The sequence below is a fragment of the Ambystoma mexicanum genome, chromosome 2q (genome assembly GCF_040938575.1).
Source record: "Ambystoma mexicanum isolate Mex_15411 chromosome 2q, UKY_AmexF1_1, whole genome shotgun sequence".
Classification (NCBI taxonomy): domain Eukaryota; kingdom Metazoa; phylum Chordata; class Amphibia; order Caudata; family Ambystomatidae; genus Ambystoma; species Ambystoma mexicanum.
In genome coordinates, this window is record NC_090924.1 from 1,441,041,061 (window position 1) to 1,441,056,411 (window position 15,351).

Here is a 15,351-nt window from a genome sequence, read left to right on the forward strand (position 1 = left end):
TCCCTCAGATGTGCCTTTTCAGTGTCCGCTGTGGCCCCTGGTACGCAGAAGCTGTGGCTTCTCACTTAGACCTATATGTCTAGCCAGACTAGTCCGCCCTATTTGTTGATACGGCCCAAAGTTGCGTGCACCGCTGTACACAGAAACCCTTGCTCCCGTCTCAGCGTTATTGCGGTTGTCCAGTTGTCGTGGGTTTATGCGTGTTCGTAGGCTGTTTCCCTTAAACGATGCGTGGTTGTGCACCGGTGGGCTGTGGCCACTCATGGGTTTGTTTGCCTAGCAGTACTGGTCCGCCTCCTCTGCTGGTGCGGACCCTTGGCGTACGTATTAGATGCTGTATGACCACACTCTTCGGGGTCTCCTCCCTGCTGCGGCCCCCTGGCTGCACCTCAAATGTCAGTCTGTTTCCTTACAACTTCGTAAGCCGTTCGGGTCCAGGTGTTAAGAAAGGAAGAAGGCAATGGATATGGCAAGGGAAATGTGCATGGAATCACACAGTGAACTACTTTGAATCTAACAACGTGCATACAATACCCAATACTAGTGTATACTAAAACCCAGGAGTGCAAACAGAGTGAAACTATAATACCAATATATGAAAAGGGATGTGGGGTAAGCACTTAGAACCTCCTTATGACTGAAAGGAAAGTCGGCAAACTCCTTACCCACTATGCTATTACAGATACTGACAGCGCTAAGCCCACGTAGAGGGCAAGCAAGGACAGGATCTGTGAGCCGACACTCTGGATGATACTGAATAAGGAACTTAGAAACAGTACTCACGAGGAGCGGAAAGACCACTTGAATGTCAGTAAACCCACGAACCCCGTTGATCAAACAGGGACCCTGAAGGCTATAACAGCAATGGGTGGAGGAAACTAAATACATAAGACCCTAGTCAAGGGGCAAGTAGGAATAGTGATTTATAGAATAGTGAGGAAAACAAAGGGCATTCACACTGGGACTAGTACAACAGCACCCCACACCTAATAATCAATGGGAAATAAATGCAGAAGTGCAATGGAAAACATGGAATGGATCCCAAAAGAAAGTAAGGATCAGGAGCAGGGAAATTAATATCACAAAAGGAAACCTTTCCCACCCATCCAAGGAGAAAAGGCAGGAAGCTAAATCTATAAAGGGAAAGACTAATGCATCAAGTTTTGCAGTAGCTAAGGACAGCTTCAAAGAAACAGAGAACACAGGCAAATTGGGCAGCATCAAAAGGGTAAAGCACAGAGAAAGGCTGCCTGCAGACAGAGGAAGACAGAAAGGGAAATCCAGAAATCAATTAAGCACATAAATTCGAAATCCAGGGCAGAGGAACAAGAAACAGGAACTAGGAACCAGGCACAAAAACTAGGAACCAGGAACAAGGGACCAGTCACAACAGTAACACTGCAACAATGACCAGCACTGGACTGAAGTAAACTGAGGCTTTTAAAGCTCCTTAACGAGCACACCCCTCAGGTGTGCCGCCTGCTGCACCTGCAGCCACAGGTGTTGCCTATCCTCCACCCAACCTTGTCCTGCAAGGGAGGAGGTGAGGCATAGAGCCAGGCATTCTGGGAAGCATAGTCATTTGATTAACGTAGCATGCTGGCTGACAAAAACCTGGAATGTATCCGGAAGGGAAGTAACTTGGAAAATAAGGTTTTAGCGCTCCCAATTCTTCACAGCACTGTAGCATAAGGTTCGGGGGAAATGTCCAGTAGGGAAAAAAAACCAAAACATGCCCCCAAGTGACGGGAACGGGAGCGAAGGGAGCGAGCCGTGACACCAGGCCAAGGCCCCAGCTCTCTCTGTGGTCTCCTATATGTGGCCGTGCCCCGCCTGTCTCCTCAGCACTGGGTATCCATTCACTCGGTCACCTGGTGGTGGTTTTGTCTTCGCTTCTTCCCGCCGTGGGCCTCTGCTCTTCTTCTATGGGGGCCCCGCTAGTCCTTGCAGCGCCTCCTCGCCTCTCAGGTCATCCTCCGGTGCTGTCGTCCCTCTGCCCGGATCGCCGCATCGGTTGCGGCACCCGAGCGACCAGAAGGGATCCATCCAGGGCCTGCACGTCCTCGTCCTCTGGTGCCTGCTTGTGGGTTCGCAACTCCGAGGCGTAGAGAGTACCATCTCTTGGGAGTTTTCTCTCTGCGCCCTGGGTGTCTCGTGGGGTCTGCTGGCTGCGGCTGCAAGAGTCTCTGGTGCCCTCTTGCTGGAGAGTCCACGCCGCCGGTGGTCTTCCACGCTGCTGGCGCCCACCGTGTGTGTATGATGTCCGCGAGGATCTCTGCCCGCCGAGCACCGTTGGCCAGTACCGTTGGATGGACCACCTGTTTTGCCTCTTCCTTGCGCTCGACGCTCCATCCTTGCAGGTGGCCTTATCTCTCTGGCAGTACCCCTTCTCCAGCCCGGACTGCCGCGTCCGCCATTTTGTGTGCCAGCCCAGTGGTTACTTTGGCCGTCGTCCTGGGCCAGTACCGGTCCAATTTCCTTCGGAACTGCGACCAGCTGTGCCCCACACCTTCCAACACCTCTCCTGCAATTTTTATACGGATTATCACCTTCGTTGTCCCAGCTTCATTGGATCTTCGGTCGGATCATGCAGGAGCCTCGGGATTCCGCTCCTAAAAGCGTGACCGACAAGCCATGCCCCCATTCTTCACTTTTTATTCATTTTACTGTCACCACTGTGACAAGGAGTCACTCTAGATGCTCTCTTCCTTTTGGCTATTTTGCTGACTAATTGTAACAAGGACGCTTACTTCCCAGGGTTTCTTCTCTCAGACTTCTGTTAGTGTCGCTGCTGTGACAAGGGAGGTTACTCCTAAGTGTTTCTTCTCTTTGGCTTCTTTTAGTGTTTACACTGTAACAAGAGGGATTACTTGTGAATATTTACCCTCTGACCTCTCCTAAGAAGGAGACTACCCCTGAATGCTGCTTCTTTCCGACTTCTCTTAGCATCACTATTATGATGAGGGAGATTACTCCCGAGTGCTTCTGCTCTCTGGTTTCTCTTAGGGCACCACCGGGACGAGGGAGGTTCCTCTTGTTAAACTTTAGGCTTTGACCGCTTTGCCAACGACAACTGTAATAAAGAAGACTATGCTCAAGTGTTTCTTTTCTTTGGCTTTTCTTAATGTCACTACAGCAATGAGGGAGATTATTCTCTGTGGCTTCTCTAAGGGTTATCACTGTAAAAAGGAATATTACTCCAGAGTGTTTCTTCTCTTTGTCTTTTAGTGTTATCATTGTGACAAGGGAGATTACTTCCAGACTCTCTTTCCATTTCCATTTTGGGGTCTGACTCATTTGCTGAACTACTCTCTGGACTGGTCGAGTCAAAAATGTCACCATCCCAATTATCCGGATCCCAGTCCACATCGGCGGTAGCGATTACAGCTGCCACCTTTCTTTGGTTGATCCTGCCCCGTCTTTTCCTATACTTATACCGGGCTACTCTGACTGCTGACCTCTCGGCCACAGCCTGGTATGTGTCAGCCTTATCTTTAAAATGTTTCATTTGAATCTGCTGTATTAACGCAGTTTGCCTTTCTGCAGCCAGCTCTCTTTCCAATCGCAAAATCTCATTTTTCATTTCCAAATTCCTTTGATGTATTTTCCTATAGGCATGCAGGAGGACCCAACCCCGCCTAACCAGCGCAGCACATTCCCTTCCCCTTTCCACTGAAACTTGTTGTAAACACAACATTACATCAGACGGATCAGCATCTCCCAATCCCTGATCCCATGTTTCACTTAGCCCTGCGCCGCATGCCCACACCTGGGCCAATTCATCATATGGGCTCTTAGCCCAGCCTGGAGTGATAACATCAGAACATTCACCGCCAGCGGGAGCGCTCTTTTTCCTGAACAACTATTCATCATTACAATACTGTACAAAAGCTCTTTCTATATATATATTTTTTTTCCTTTCCAAACTGCAGTCACTCACGCAGGCATGCACACACCAAAAAAAAAAAATAACTACTTAACACAGTTCAACACTCGCTGCCAAATTACTTTCGCTTGCAATGTAAACAAAGCCTATCTGCGTTCAACCAGATTCTTTAATATTCGGAACAATTCATCACAAATATCCTGTTCGTGACGCCAAAATGTTTTGCTCGCCCAGAGTGCAAGGACAGTCATTAATCACCAATGCAATTGCAGATGTCACGCTTACCGGGAGACCGGGGTTCGTTGCACGTGCTTTCCCTTCCTGGCGCCTATTCGCGCTTCCGCGCTGGAGAGGCGCCGGAGGGAGAGCTTTGGGGACTCAAGCTGCAGCTCCTCGGCGCATGCGCGGGAGACCGCGATCACGGTTCCGCGCATGCGCCGTGTATTGGGCACCCGTGATTGGAGGGGCTTGCTTCCCAAGCCTCGCACTGGGTCCGCCGGCGCCTGGCGACGATCAGCTGGCGTCCCAGGCCTCGCGGACGCCGGCGGCCCATAAAGGGAGAGTGAGGATCAGGAGCAGATCGCGTCTCAACGCATTCTGCTCCTGATCGTGTTTACTCGCACACCTTTTGCTCCAGCGCCAGTTTCTCAGTTCAGCCTTACCTGGGGTTCTCCTCTCCTGTTCTCCTTGGTCCTCATCTTGCCAGCTCCCTGTCTTGCCCCGGTTCCCTCTGGATTCTCTCTTTTGTCCCTTTTGGGTTGCAGGGGTTCTCTGCCTTCCTGGACTCCTCTCCTTGCCTGGTCCACGTCAGTTTTCCCTCCTTCTGCCTGGCTAGGCAGCCCTGCCTTGATTTTCCCTTTTCTCCTGCTCCACGCCAGCCTGTGTTCTGTGGGCCTCCTTCCAGTGTCTTCTCCTGGTGTTCGCCTCAGCCATCCTTGGACTCTTGAGCTCTCAGCGTCCAGCACCTTCCCTGGAGTACGCCCTGGCCATTTCTTGGACTCTTGAGCACCACCACACGTCTCGGTCCTCCCTGGACCTTGGAGCTCCATCGCCTCAAGAAATTGTTCCTTCAGCCTCTCCTGCCTGTGCCTGCACAGTCCTGACGTCACGGTAATCAGGAGAGAGCAGCTCGTGGCGTTGGGAATCGGTCCATCTTTTACCCAGTACCCATTCTGGGTGGAGGAGAGGCTGGTTCCTCGTGTAACCAATTCTTCTTGTCGGTCTGGCTGCCCAGTCGAGATCAACCAAACATACAGGTACGCAACATTCTCGTGACTCACACCTTAACAGCAGAGTCAATACTTTAAACGCAGGTAGACGACGCAATGACTTACAACCACACGCACTCTTAGAAAATAATGAGCACTTATACGGCTATTTATTCAAAGCTTGGAAGCAACAAGTGATAACACAGAAATAAATCACAGAAAAGACAGAATTCAAAAGAAAATACATCACCATGGGCGCAACTGAATCCCTCATCTCGCCAGAAGTGGCTGGAAGACCCCGATAACAGCCAGGCCGAGAGCACACATCCCACAGGTATGCCGGACGGAAGCGTCCCCCCTTCGACTGAGGTCTTTGTACTCGTCCCGTCTGACCGTTGAGGGGTTCCGCATATATGCACTCCTCAAAAAGGGGTGGTAATTTCTTGAACCTTCTGGCAAATGCACTTGCGCATTGATGGGCAACCGTTGGTTGCCAGCTGGGTCAACCGACAGTAACCTCAAGGAGCAAAGCGCTTCCCTCCTCTAAGAACAAGCGCCACGGAAAACAGTCCCATAACTCAGAACAAGACACAACAAAGCCAGCTTTCCCAGCAGAATGTCCTTGACTGCATACCAGGTTTGGAAAGCATGTTTTCTTCAGCAAAGTAAATTCAGCTCTCAGCAAAATAAGTACAGCTTTTCACTGCAGCATGAAGTAAATATCCATTATGGCTCTGACTGCCCACAGAATACACTGCGCACCAGCGCCATGTTTTAGCTCAAGCATCACAGTACTGTCCCGGAAGAAACCAAAAGGGCCTTAATGTTAGACGAATGGTGACATCACAAGGGCCGGGACTGACATGCAGATAGAAGAAATGACGACCAAAGAATGACACAGAGACGTAACGCCATGAATAAGGATATTGAGAACCTAAGATAAAGAAATTATGTCCAAATGTAAGAGAATGAAGATGTAAACAGGATGAAGATAGTCAGCCAGTTTATGCTTGTAACTGCAAGAAAGCAAAGAAAACAGTGCGGCTTGTTATGCTAAGTAGAATAATAGTGCGGCAAGCACAATTATACATAATCTATCTCAAAATGAAGCACAGTATTATAAGTGTAACTTCACTTTGTAAACGAAGCAGAATCAACTCAGGTTACTAAAGGCCAAATGAGCAGAGGTTCATATTCTAGCACAGCTGAATCGAAACTCGGCAGATGCAACTCGTGCCAGGAGAGCCACGGTCATACTAATAGAAGGAACGAACAGTAGCCACACATAATTGAAACTTAATAACAGAATATCCTGTCTCTGAAAGGTAAAGATAAGAAGCATAGGGAGGTGGCAAGCTGAATAAGATCAAACACACAAATTAGACAAATTCACAGTGCGGGAAGCACGTGTCCAGCCGAGCGAGAAGAAGCACTGGCATCTGCCCAGGCAGAGATATCACAACTTTTCCAGACAGAAGATGCAGTTTCGAGGCCAACTACAGTAAAATAATTGACATATAGTTGCTCAAGCGATGATTGATTGAAACTTTAATTGGAGGAAGGCCGGGTAACTGGGGGGCACTCTGCACCTGGCTGACCATTTTGCGTGCTTCTAAGCAAAGTGGAAATGTATGTATAGGGTTGGTGCCAACCCAATGACAATGGACCAAATAATCTAGGGTCCTATAGTTAGTAGAACCAATGGGACGTCGTACTCTTAGTGACGTCTACAGTAGTCATTTTGTAGGAAGGGCTTAGATGCCCACCTGACAGTGTTTTACCCAATCCCCTCACTCTGTTAACATATACAGATATAGCACATATATTAAAGTTACCTTTTCCTAACCAATAGAATTGCATATTAACTTTTGAGTGTTACATGTCAACGATGACGAGTTTTGAGCATAAATGTTACAACTTGTATGAAGTTAGTTGGAGTTGAAGCGAGAAGGACGATTGCATCACTGCTGATTTCCATGACTCCCCGTTTTTTGTCATTAAACACACTCCCTTTGCCAAACCATTGAGTTGTCCTTATTGATTGGTGTTGGAGTAATAAATCTGCACCCCCATTCATCTCAAGGGTGCAGCTATCTCGTATTTAAGTACTTCGGAGCAAACCTCGGCTCTATGGGCCAGCCGGGGGTCTCCCCAGTACAGTCTCAAACACGCTCAGTTGAATTACAATGGGTGTGTGTGTTCATCAGTTGGCTTGAGGTGCCAAACATAGCTCCTAGAAGCTGCTTGTGTAGATTATGTAGAGACTGGACTGCTGTTTGGAAATTACCTTTGCTTTAAGCACACAATGGGGCACTGTCTATCTCCACACGCAGCACAAGAAACGCCAATCACAAGATAAACGTTGGGCCTGAAACTGGAAAAAGGGAAGTACCCAAGAACCTGCGTGCAGGGCCAGGTCTTGTCCCCCCTTTTCTAAATGAATAATTGACTCTGTAACTCATGTCTCAGCAGAGACGGGATAAGGATGCCGAACCACAAGTGCACAGAGCAGAGAACACACAGATATGGGAATGACACAGTGGTAAGGCTCGGAATTAACACATTCCTTCATAGCCCTACCTTGCTCTGACCACAAGAAACACTTCCTGATTTGCCAGTGAACTGGTGCATTGGCCGCTCACAGCATATGCAGAAGGTCCCTCAACCACCCCCAGACTCTGCCCTGATGTGGGGCTTCAAGGCAAATGCTAGCTCTTATTTAGACCGGTACCATGCCACTAAGACCACCCCAAGTTTGCAAGGTGGCACACTGTACAGTGACTACTGGTTGTAAGGATATGTGTGCTTACTGGGTACATGCAGGGTACACTAGTGGATGTTTCTAGGAGTACAATTGTATACAGATGACAGCCATTAAAAGGTAAAAGTGTTGTTTGGTTAACAATGTCTACAGGTGGCATATAGTATAAAGTGGAGGTATTTTAAGGGAATGGGTGTCTACATGTAACACACAGTGTAGGTTGTTTCTGGAGGTACGAGTTTTAGAGGTGGTGAGCCATGTGAAGTACTTGATTTCTGTGGGTAACAATGTATGCAAGTGGAATGCAGTGCTCAGGAGAGGCTATCCCAGGGGTAATGGTGCATGTAAAGATGATGCAGTGCACACAAGCGGCCATCCCTGCGGTAATGGGGCATACAGGGAAGATGCAGTGCACAGTAGAGGCAATCCCTGAGGTAATGGTGCATACAGGGAAAATGCAGTGCACAGAAGAGGCTATCCCTGGGGAAATGGTACATACAGGGAAGATGCAGTGCACAGAAGAGGCTATCCCTGGGGTAATGGTGCATACAGGGAAGATGCAGTGCACAGAAGAGGCTATCCCTGGGGTAATGATGCATACAGGGAAGATGCAGTGCACAGAAGAGGCTATCCCTGAGGTAATGGTGCATGCAAAGATGATGCAGTGCACAGAAGAGGCTACCCCTGGGGTAATGGGGCATACAGGGAAGACGCAGTGCACAGAAGAGGCCATCCCTGGGGTAATGGGGCATACAGGGAAGACGCAGTTCACAGTAGAGGCAATTCCTGAGGTAATGGTGCATGCAAAGATGATGCAGTGCACAGAAGAGGCTACCCCTGGGGTAATGCTTTATACAAGGATGATGCAGTGCACAGAAGAGGCCATCTCTGGGGTAGTGGGGCATACAGGGAAGATGCAGTGAGGTTATCCCTGGGGAAATGGTGCATGGAAGAGGCAGTGAAAAGAAGAGGCCATCCCTGGGGCAATGGTGCATACATGGAAGATGCAGTGCACAGAAGAGGCTATCCCTGGGGTAATGGTGCATACAGGGAAAATGCATTGCACAGAAGAGGCTATCCCAGGGGTAATGGGGCATACAGGGAAGATGCAGTGAGGCTATCCCTGGGGAAATGGTGCATGGAAGACGCAGTGAATAGAAGAGGCCATCCCTGGGGTAACGGTGATGGTGCATACAGGGAAGATGCAGTGCACAGAAAAGGCTATCCGTGGGGTAATGGTGCATACAGGGAAAATGCAGTGCACCGAAGAGGCTATCCCTGGAGGAATGGTGCCTACAAGGAAGACGCAGCCAGGTGTTTCTAGGTGCCACAAGGGAGGGTAGACACAGGGAGGTACAAGACAAACGATCCTACTAGGCCTTGTGTCATTCGGATTGTGCAAGTGCAACAAGGAGAAGTGCAGGGGGAAGAGGAAATGGGGCAGTGCAAACAGAGCAGCATGGCTCTATGTATGTGCAGCCAGGACAGCGCAGCTCTGGGTAAGTGCAAGGTGGCTGCAAGGCAGCAGGGGGATTCTAGGGGTTACAGGTAACAGCCCCTAAATGCGCAGTAGGCCAGGAGGCAGTGCAAAGGCAGACTGGTTCTGGTACCCAGTGAGTCTCTGAGGGAACCAAGCAACCAGTCAGTGCAGCAGAGAGGTAATTTACCAAGGACATCACAGTGAAAGAAAGAGGCTGCTTCTAGGGCTGAGGTTTATACAGACGGTGTACAGAGTACAGAACAGGTTGTTTCTATGTGTGCATGTACAACAGGGTTATTTACAGGGTAACAGGTTTAAAACTAACTGCAATACAGTTCTGCAGAAGAGACAAGAAGGCACAGCTTAGAGAGAAACATAAGCAGAGTCAACCATAGCTTTATTTACACACACTTGGGCATGCGGGCGCTCTCCCTTCACCAACCTATGACACCAACAAGCAATGAACTGCAAAGAAAAGCGTCAATCCCGGTCACTGAGTCCTCGCCAGTGTCTGTCTAATTCATCCAGGAGGTGCCCCAGGACTCACATTGGGAAAGGTTAGGCCCCAGCTCAGCTGCTCTCAGGCTCCCCCTAATGTGCCACAAGAGGAAAGGTCAGGCCCCAGCTCTGCTGCTCACCCTAATGTGCGCCAGGACTCACAAGAGGAAAGGTCAGGCCCCAGCTCTGCTGCTCACCCTAATGTGCCCCAGGACTCACAAGGGAAAGGTCAGGCCCAGCTCTGCTGCTCACCCTAATGTGCTGCAGGACTCTCAGAGCAAAAAAAACAGGACATACAAGGGGAAAGGTCAGGGCTCAGCTCTGCTACCCTCATGCTCACCCGGATTTACTCCAGGATGCACAACGGGAAAGGTCAGGGCTCAGTTACGCTACTCTTGGCACACAACAAATAACCAGGACTCACAAGGGGAAAGGTTAGGGTCTAGCTCTGGTGCTCTCATGCAAGTACCCAGGACACACAAATGCAAGCGCCAGGTCTTAGCAGTTCTGCTTTAGTGCTCATCTGGAAATGCTACAGGACACAACAAGGGAAAGGTTAGGGCTCCGCTCTACTGCTCCTGTACTCACCCAGAAACACACACGGGTAAAGGCATGGTGACTCAGCTGTGCTGCTCTTGTACTCACCCACAGGCACACAAGGGTAAAGGTCGGGGCTCAGCTGTGCTGCTCTTGTACTCACCCACAGGCACACAAGGGAAAGGCTAGGGCTCAGCTGTGCTGCTCCTGTACTCACCCAGAAACACACACGGGTAAAGGCATGGTGACTCAGCTGTGCTGCTCTTGTACTCACCCACAGGCACACAAGGGAAAGGCTAGGGCTCAGCTGTGCTGCTCCTGTACTCACCCAGAAACACACACGGGTAAAGGCATGGTGACTCAGCTGTGCTGCTCTTGTACTCACCCACAGGCACACAAGGGTAAAGGTCGGGGCTCAGCTGTGCTGCTCTTGTACTCACCCACAGGCACACAAGGGAAAGGCTAGGGCTCAGCTGTGCAGACAGACACACAAGGGTGGCTCCGCTGTGCTACTGTTGTACTCACCCAGAGGTGGGTAGAGGCTACACACACGGTGAAAGCTCAGGGCTGAGTTCAGTTGTGCTGCCCGAGTTCTCACCCGGAAGCACTCAGGGCACACCGGAAGAGAGGTCTGGCCTCGGCCCTGCTGCCCCAGTGCTCACCCGGAAGCACTCAGGGAACACAGCGGAAGGGAGGCCTGGCCTCGGCTCTGCTGCTCAGTGTGTTATGGGCTGATTACTCTGAACTTGTAGTAAAGACGTGGATGGGTTCAGCTTTCTTCTTCTCCATCTCCAGTTGTGGGGCCCCTGGTCTCTGTCCCTGAAGGCAGGGGGCGGCTACAGGTCTCTGGTAACCAGTGGAGCAGCCTGAGAGCGAGCTGTCCACGGGGCAGCGACTAGTTCCCATCCGAGAAAAGGACCATAGCAATGGCCCGCCCCCTCTTCTTCACGTGACCGCTGATGTCACCTGTATGATTTCCGGCCGGAGCGGAGAAGCACTTCCGGAGCACGTCCAGTGAGCACTGCCTGAGCAGCTCGGCGGGGGCGGCAATTCTGAGCGCCCTTGCTGCCACCGATGCAAGTGCAACCGGACGCTGGCAGCCTTTTGCTTGCAGCGGATGGGGTGGGCATTTTCTCTGGCCACCCTGCCAGCCTTTTATTTGCAGCGTTTAGGTTGGGCATTTTCATTGCGACGGCGGGAATGTTTCTACGGCTCTGGCTGTAAATACAATTGCCATTTTCTTCTGGATACCGTGAACGTTCCTGCAAGACGCCCGATTTCGATAGGGGAGCGGGAAATTACATTTATTCTAAAAAAAATCATGCTCATCTATTCAACAAGGAGACAGTGTATGATGGTGTTTAGCTGATCAGTAATTTAATGTTTCATGAGCGTGTGATTATTAGGATGGCTGGTTTTAGAGGAGGTTGGCTAGGGCTACCTGCGTGTGATTCGGGATTGCCACGTAGGCATTTGTTGCAAGGGGGAAGTGGCATCTTGCTATTTAGAGGGAGGATGGGGCATTATGGTATTGGCCTAAAGGGAGGAATTGGGCATCTTTGTGGGGTCTGAATGGTTGCATAGGGGCATGCTGTGTGGGTCTGGTGGGATGGAGCACATTTTTGTGGATCTGGAGAAAGGGGCACATTGGTGTGGGTCTGTAGGGAGTGAAAGGACATAGTGGTGTAGGTCTGGGGAGAGATAGGGACAATGGTGTGGGTTTGGGGAAGGGTTGGGGTACATTGATGTGGGTCTGGGGAGGGATGGAAGACATAGGTGTGTTTCTGGAGGGAGGCATGGGTCATCTAGGTGTGGGTTGTGAAGTTGGAAGTGGCATCTTGGTGTGGCTCTGGAGGGAGGTGGTGGGGGCACATTGGTGTGGCTTTGGAGGGAGGTGGTGTGGGCACATTGGTGTGGATCTGGGCAGAGGGATGGTGCACGTGTGTTTCTGGAGGGAGAGATGTGGCACAGTAGGTCTGGAGGGTCGCGTGGTTCAACTAGGTCTGGGTTGGGAAGTGGGACGGAGCATCTTGGTGTGGCTCTGGAAGGAGGTGGTGGGGCAAATTGGTGTGGGTTTGATGGGAGGGACGGGGCCATTGGTCTGGGGAGGGATGGCCGCATATTGGTGTGGGACTGGAAGGAGGGGATGGATCACATTGGTGTGGGTCTGGGCGGATGGGGGCATACTAGGATGGGTGGTTTTAGAGGGGATTGGCTGGGGCTATCTGCATGTGCATCAGGATCGGCACATGGGCATCTGATGCAAGGGGAAGGGGCATCTTGCTATGTGGAGGGAGGATGGGGCATTATGGTATTGGTCTAGAGGGAGGGATGGGGCACCTTTGTGTGGTTCTGGGAGGGAGGGATGGGACATATTGGTGTGGGTCTGAGAGGAAGGGATGGTGCACATGGGTGTGGGTCTGGAGGGAGGGATGGGGACATTGCTGTGGGTAGGAAGGGAGGCATAGGACACATTGGTGTGTATCTGGAGGGAGGGATGGGGCACATTGGTCAGAGGAAGGATAGGGGCATCTTTCTGGAAGGAGCATGGGCCATCATGGTATGGGTCTTGAGGAGGGGATTGGGCATCTTGGAGTCTGGGTCGGAGGGGGCATTGTTGATCTGGAATGGAGGGACAGGGCATATGATGGGGGCATGTCAGGGAATGGTGGAGCATGTGGGTCAGGGCTGGAGCACTCTGGTGGGAAGGAAGGGGGCATCTGGGTGTGAATGGAGGGATGGGGTATGTTTGTCTGGAGAGAAGGATGTTGGTTTATTGGAGTGGTGGGAGTATGTGTGTCGAAGGGATGGGGTAATCGGGTGTGGGTATAGAGAGAGAGAGCGAATGGCGCGATCCGAGTTGAGTCTGGAGGTAGAGGTGAAGCATATGGGTCTTGATCTGAGGGGTGGAGCATCTTGGTGTAGTTATGGAGGGACGGAGGTTAGTGTCTTTGTGTGGGTTCGGATGGAGGGATGGTGGCATGCAGGTCAGGAGGGAGGTGGCATTTGAATCTGGAACGTGTGTTTGGAAGGAGAAATGGGGCATTTGAGTGTGAATGGTATCTGCTTGTGGGTGGGGGCATGAATGATCATTAAAAGTGGAGCAGCGGGAGGGAGATCCGTGGGCCTGACCTCGGTTGCATCCCAGACGTGCAAACCACAGCCCGGGGCACCTCTTGCAGAGCAGTCCGGTGCGCGTGGTCAACCAGGCACCAGGGAGCGGGCATTCCCTTCCACCGGAGAGGGGTCAGCGACCCAGCAGATGGCTGGGGATGCCTGGCAGGGTTGGGTTAACATGCTGGGGATGTCCCCAACCACGCACCGGAAAGGGAGGCCTGCGCAGCCCCTCTCCTCACTGAGCACGCCTCTGCGCTGGCCGGGGGCATGTACTCCTCTCTCTGACCTGCCGGCGGGTGGGCATTGGTGGGCACACCCCAGTCAGCAGGGAAGCCCCAAGTGGGGGCAGCCGGGAGCCGAGGGAAACCTGACTGCTCTCAAGGGGCGCCTCCCCAGGCAGACAGGGGCCAGGCATGAGCCCTGAGCCAAGGTGCAGCTGGCTTAGTTGACAGTGGGCGCCAAGGTTCCAGCCGCCCACATCTGTGGGTGAGCGATGGCCAGGCCCGCTGGAACAGTGGGTGACCTTCCCTCTTGCCCAGGTACCTGGAGCTGGGCCCTATGCGGCCGGGCTGGGGTTTGAAGACTCCAGCGGTCCCACCTGACCCTCGCCCCCCCGGTCTGTGCTGTCTCTGGCCCGCCTCGTTGTCTGTCTCCCAGCCCCCCCCCCCCAAAAGGGAAGTGGAAGGGGTCGGGGAAGGATGAGTGGATCGGGCGGGGTGGGCAGGTGGCCGAACGGCCTACCTCCATCCCCCTGGGAAGCGCTGTGCTGCTGCAGGGGGCGGTCAGGCTTCCCAGGCTGAGCACCTTTTTAAAAAAAAAATTTTAAACCACAATGGTTTTGGCCGACCTAGACAGGGCGCTGGGCTGTCCTGCCAGAGGCGGCGCTACCTCCCCCGCCCTTTCCTGCACGGGCAGGGTCAGGCTGACATCTGGAACAAAACAAAAATGTGCCTGTGACTCTTGGCAGTGGATCACTCGACTTGTTCATCGATGAAGAATGCAGCTAGCTGCAAGAATTAGTGTGAATTGCAGGACACATTGATCAACACGTTGAACGCACCATGTGGCCCTGGGTTTTTCCCGGGGCTACGCCTGTCTGAGAGTCGCTTGTACATAATAGCCCCGGGGTTCCCTCCCATGGGCGTGGCTGGGGCTGTCGCAGGGACCCCATTCCATTAATCCCCCTTAAGGTCAGACCCCGATCAGCACCATCGCTGGATCCTTGGATCTCGCGCGCAAGCTCATTGCCGACGCATCCTGGCCTCCCAAGTTTCCCCGCCTCATGCTGGTTTCGGGAGGGCCGGGTGGCCGACGCGCCCTGGATGTGGTGGTGTTACGCTCACCTGGCTCCCACAGAGGTGTCGATCTGGACTGGACTGCTGCGGTCTCCACCAGATGTGACGTGTACGTCCGAGATGACGGACTGGACTGGCCCACCTAGCTTCGTTTGCTTGGCCCGTAGGAATATTTGCAAGTGGAGAAAGGGAATTAACCACCCATGGAGTTGAGCGTAAATCCCCCCACGCCGCTGTTCTCCCCACTGATCACCTTGGATGTTCCCTCTTATAGTCTCACCTGATGATTTGAAAAGATGAGCTCTCCATCTTGCATTGAGCGCAGGGGCGTGTAGATAACCAGTTGCTTCACTGGCTCGAAGGAATTGGTGAGTTCCAGGACAATATTGACTCCGATATTCCCGGCAAGCCGCCGTAAGTATGTAGTTCGTAAGAGTTCAAATGCCTGACTTTCACTCTTGTCCGATTCCTTGCAGGTTGCAGCTTGACCCTACTGAAGAGTTCCTCGTGACAACCGGTAATGTTCTGGTAAGGATTTGTATTATCCAACACAGTTTGATAAAATAATG

General features: G+C 51.8%; 1 protein-coding gene and 1 non-coding gene across 4 annotated transcripts in view; one reads left to right on the forward strand and one right to left on the reverse strand.

Moving 5' to 3' along the window:
* The window catches only part of LOC138570249 (zinc finger protein 850-like), a 128,453-nt gene extending 117,170 nt beyond the window's left edge, over positions 1-11,283 (reverse strand). For all 3 annotated transcript variants that reach the window (XM_069649001.1, XM_069649000.1, XM_069648999.1), the window contains exon 1: positions 10,896-11,283. The gene's annotated coding sequence lies outside the window, so the exon portion shown is untranslated. The remainder of the gene's footprint in view (positions 1-10,895) is intronic.
* Positions 11,284-14,442: 3,159 nt separating this feature from the next.
* LOC138570651 (5.8S ribosomal RNA) lies at positions 14,443-14,593 on the forward strand. The gene has a single exon (XR_011303687.1). It is a non-coding gene; the product is annotated as a 5.8S ribosomal RNA (ribosomal RNA).
* Positions 14,594-15,351: the final 758 nt, after the last annotated feature.